The sequence below is a fragment of the Myotis brandtii genome, unplaced genomic scaffold, assembly GCF_000412655.1.
Source record: "Myotis brandtii unplaced genomic scaffold, ASM41265v1 scaffold324, whole genome shotgun sequence".
NCBI lineage: Eukaryota > Metazoa > Chordata > Mammalia > Chiroptera > Vespertilionidae > Myotis > Myotis brandtii.
The window spans coordinates 1666222-1670941 of NW_005362439.1; the positions used below are offsets into that span (position 1 = coordinate 1666222).

At 59.1% G+C, this 4720-nt stretch overlaps 1 protein-coding gene across 4 annotated transcripts in view; it reads right to left on the reverse strand.

The window, feature by feature from the left end:
* TP53I11 (tumor protein p53 inducible protein 11) overlaps positions 1-4570 on the reverse strand; it is a 15961-nt gene extending 11391 nt beyond the window's left edge. The window contains exon 1 of one of the 4 annotated variants that reach the window (XM_005870750.2): positions 4392-4570. The gene's annotated coding sequence lies outside the window, so the exon portion shown is untranslated. Of the gene's footprint in view, positions 1-4130; positions 4251-4391 lie in introns of those variants that run through there. The other 3 variants (XM_005870749.2, XM_005870747.2, XM_005870748.2) reach the window with 3 other exon arrangements.
* Between the last annotated feature and the right edge of the window lie 150 nt (positions 4571-4720).

Sequence of the window (4720 nt, forward strand, 5' to 3'; positions counted from 1 at the left end):
TCACCTGTGTTCACCTTGGCTGGGCATTTGAACCTCTCCATTCCTTAATTCTAAATGGGGGTGACAATGCCCGACTTACTAGGTCGTAGGTGGGTTAGAGCTAAACTAGGAAGTTACAGGACACAAGGGAGGCCGGATGGACACAGCTGCATAACCGACATCATCACAGTGGTCTCTGTGCGGGTTGCGGCGGCGGGAGGGGGGGTGTCTCAGGGCCCACTGGCTAAGGGAGGAAGCCGAGGCCAGGCTGCCATGTGGCAGGGCTCCCTTGCTGCATGTCCCCCGGAAAGCGTAATTATTCTAAATTTTAGAATCTAAAGGCTGGGCCAGCCTTAGTCAGCCTGGTCTCTCAAGGAGCCGGTGAGCCAGGCTGTATCATCCATCTCTGTCACCGTCACCGTCACCGCGGGCTCAGCTCAGGGTCCACGCTGCTGCAAAGGGCGAGGATGACAGAGTAGAACTGGCAGGGGGAGGAGGGAGCGTGATGCGAATCCTGCTGTGGCAACAAGCCCGGTTCCCACGACAAAACTCCGTAGTCAAGAGAGGGATCCCACGCTCCATTTCCAGGAGCCTCCAGGAGCGCGAGCTGGCAGCAGAGGGCTCCCACTGAAGTTGGAAGGCTGGTGGGGGAGCCCGAGCCACTGGGCTGAGACAAGTCAGCTGAGGCCACCGGCCGATTCTGCCACAGGGCCAGACTCTGGGACTCAGTTTCCTCATCTGAAAATATGGGTGTGTGGTCCCTAGGGCCCCTCCCGGCTGTGACATTCAGGATCTGGCTTCCAAACCCTGCCATCCACTAGCCCCACACCAGCTGCCGGCCCGGCCACTAGTTCTCTTGTGCTGAAGGTGCCTCATCTCCAGAAAGGCAGAGGAAAGCCCAAACTCCCATCACAAACAAATATCTGCAAAGTTTCAGGGACAGAAAGTAAACATCGCCTGCTGAGCTGCAGACGGGGGAGGGCGGGCAGGGCAGAGGGCCCAGAAGGCACATCCCTGGGGGCCTTGACCTGGGGTCTGAAGCTGCTGCTGTGTGCTGGGGGCGGGGTCTCGCTGTCTGTCACCACTCAGAAGTCACTAAGAGGGTTTTTCCCTGGCCCTGCTGTCACTCACAAAGGGCAGACAGGGCACATGGAGAATTCCTGTCCTTTCCAGGGACCATGTCAGGACCCTCAGAGGCAGCTGGTGCTTCAGGATCCCACGGGGCCGAGGTCATTGGGAGAGCCTGGTTCCTGGATTCCCTGCAGCCAGAGCTCCTCTGAGAAGGCGGTGGACACATCCTTCTCGCCTCCCACCCCTCCCACCTCCCCCCGCCCCCCTAGCTACTCAGGAACTCAGAGAGGGAGGAGGGGAGGAGGGAAGTTTCCTTGAAGGGAGGCTGCACCATTTTGAGTCAACTTTTTCAGAAGCAAATGCCTTCTGGTGAGTTGGAGGAGGCAGGCAGAAGGGTCCCTATACTTTTCCCTGGACGCAGATGGGCCAGAACCACAGTCCAGGACTGACATCTCCCCCGGGGTTTGGGGCCCTGGCTTAGTAATTAAAAGAGGTCACAACTAAAAAGGTCTGTGCTTATCACTTACTAGAGGCCCAGTGCACGAATTCGTGCATGGGTGGGGTCCAGCCAGCCCACCCCAATTGAGGCCATCGGGGGGAGGGGCTGCAGGAGGTTGGCCGGTCACCCCTGCCCCTGATCAGGCCGGTTGGCCAGCCACAGTGTGCGTCATAGCGACTGTCATTCCTGTCATTCCAGTTGTTCAGATCGCTTGGCTTTTATATATATAGATTAGCTGCATGGTCTTGGGCCAGTGACACCACCTCTCTGAGCCTCAGTTTCTCATCTGTTAAGCAGGTGTAATAATGACACCTGTGAAAAAATACACACGAAACACCTAGAAAAGCACAGTACCTGTTTCGTAGTGAACGCTCAATAGTAATGTTGCTGTTGTTATTCTCAGACTAGGAGACTCAGTCCCTTGCTTCAGATTCCCCCTTGACCTTACCAGCTTCAGGACAGGCACCCTCCAGGGACTCCATCATCATTAACTACGGAGTGGGGCACTTACAAGGGGGTGGCCATGGGAAGGAAATGGGAAGAGAAAAAACCCTGGGTCAGCAGGAAGATGCTGCCCTGAGTGCACTGACAACAGGTGGACAGGGAACTGACAACAGGTTGCAGAGATATGGAGCCCCTTGGGTACTGAGCCTGGGTGGCTCCCCTCCAGGTCCCTGGCACTTGGCCAGCTCTGGCCCTGGGAGGGACACAACCAGTGCTGCGGATGAATGGTTGAGGTGCAGAGTGAAGGGAAAGTATTGTGGCCCAGAGTCAGAATATCAGGCATGCGCCCCCACCCCCCACCCCCGCCCTCCTGCAGCTGCTGCTCCTGGACTGCATGTCCTAGAGTGACGTCCATGCTGTTTCAGGGCATCACTTCCCTCCTCTGTGAAATGGGCAGGCTCCATCCCTTCTCAGCCAGCTTTGCCTCCTGTCTCGTCCCCACTGGCTCCTCAAATACAGCAGGCACATTCCAGCCTCAGAACCTCAGCACAGGCTGCTCTCTGCAGGATCTTTCCTTCCCAAAGATATCCCCACAGCTCACTCCCTCAAAGCCTGACCTCAAAAGTCACCTCCTCAGGGGGGCCTCCCTGACCACCCTATTTAAATGAACAATCCCATCCCTGGCCCAACACTCAACTTTTCCCCTTCACCTCCCAATACACTATTGATTTTGTTAGTTATTTGCTCCTTAAGTGTCAGTTCCAAGAAGGCAAGAATCTTTATTTTGTTCCCAGCTATCTCCCAGTGCGGCGCTTTGTTCATTAAACCATTGTTGGTGTACAGCTCACGTTTTCTTCAATGAGTGAAAGCACAGATCGGTCCAGGGATGTGTGGGATATAATTGCACTGGGAGGATGTGGGGATTGCTATCATGAGATCTTGGGGGAGAGGAAGCAGCTGAGCGTGGGCTGGGAGAAGCTGCAGGGGGCCTGAGAGCAGGGGGCGGGGGGCTCCTGCAGAAAACAGACTTGAGCAGTGGGCCCCAGCTGGTGTTGACATCCAGATCCGGGTGAAGGGCTTTGGGCCTCAGCCCTTCACTCTGAATTTGGGAGGACTGATTAAGCTGACAGCATGTGGTCTGAAAAGGAGAAGCCAGGGCAGCTGGCTTCCAGGATATTGGGGGCAGAGGGTACCTCGGGGACCCATTTCTCAGACGGGATCACAGAGGCCTGGAGAAGACCCAGTACCTTATCTCCTAACAACCCTACAAGAAAAATCTTTCCTCCTCCTGGTCTGTGTGCGGAGCTAAGGTATGACTCGTGCTTCCTCCTGTCTCTCCAACAACCACCCACCCCACCCGCAGTGTCCCTGGGATTTGAAGGATGCAGGATGAGAGGGTTTGCCCCCCCCCCCCTCCACAGGCCTCCAGGAGCGAAGGTCCAAGAGGCCACAGAGTTGGGGTGAGCATTCCTGCAGCCCCGGGGCCTTCATCACGCTAGACAGCCCCATCAGGAAAAGTTTGTCTGAAGGAAATCAACCAGGAAGTGGGCAGCGGTGGGGCTGGGGCTGGGGCAGTGGAGCCGGGAGGCAGCCTTGGCTCCGGAGGAACCTCGGACTTGACCGCCTCCGCCACGCTCCTGCCCCGCCCCCAGCGCTCCGATCCAACCGAGAAATACGCTCCCCTAGGGAGGCAAGGCGGCAGGCGTGGAACCCGGCACTGGTTGGGGGAGTGGAGAGTGGAGCGAGGGGACCCAAAGCGAAAGCCAGGCTCCGCTATGCGCGCTGGGGATGGGCGCGGCGCCCCAGGGGGTTCCTCCACAGATGCGCAGCATAGGTGCGAGTTTTTTGCCGACATACAGCCGGGGACCCATCCACCCAGCGCCAAGCCCAAGGCCCCACACTGCCCCCTTCCAGCTGAGCGCGCGACTCGGAGGGGGGTGGGGGAGGCGCGCTGGTCTCCACCTGTGCCTGCTCTACCCCGCCCCCAATAACTGGGGCTGAGGCAGGGGTTCCGTTTCTGCCAGCTTCGCCCACCCACGGCCCCCCAACCCCAGTCTGGACACTGGGATCCTTTACAGCCTTGCTCCTCGCCCCCTCCCAGGTGTCCTTTATCTCCCAGCTCCAGCCAGTCACCCACTTTGCAAGACTCCAGGCGGGGAGCTCCGGGCTGTGGGCGCCTCCGGGTCCTCTGGCCCAGGATCCCCGCTCCCAAGGCCCCTGAACCAGAAGGTAGAGCCCGACTTGTGGGCTGCGGGAACTCTGCCATCTCCTTCCGGGGCTCTGCCGAGGCGAAGAGGGGAGGAGGGGGATTCGCAAGTTTTTGCCGCGCGCTCCCCGGACCCGGGAACAATGGCAGGTTGGGGATGGGGGCAGAGATGGAGGGGGAGGGGACAGAGACCTGCGCGCGAGGGCAGAGTCTGACTCCAGCGAGAGGAAAACTGCTTTTCGCTCCGTTCCTCTCTGGCTCCGAAGCCAGAGCGAGAGCCCGGGACGGGAGGCTGAGGGCGAAATAAACAGTCCAGGAGAGCAAAGAGCGGAGGGACAAAGCTGAGGAGAGGGAAGCCGATCAGAGGGAAGGGCAGCGAGCCGAGAGCGCAGAGGAAAGGAGCAGAAGGGCTGCGGGGTGGCGCCTTGGAGAGCCAGGGAGAGGAGCCCCGGGGTCCCGGCCGAATTCGCCGGTGCCTAGAGGTCCCAGGGCGCCCCGCTCACTGCCCCCAGCGGTCCCCA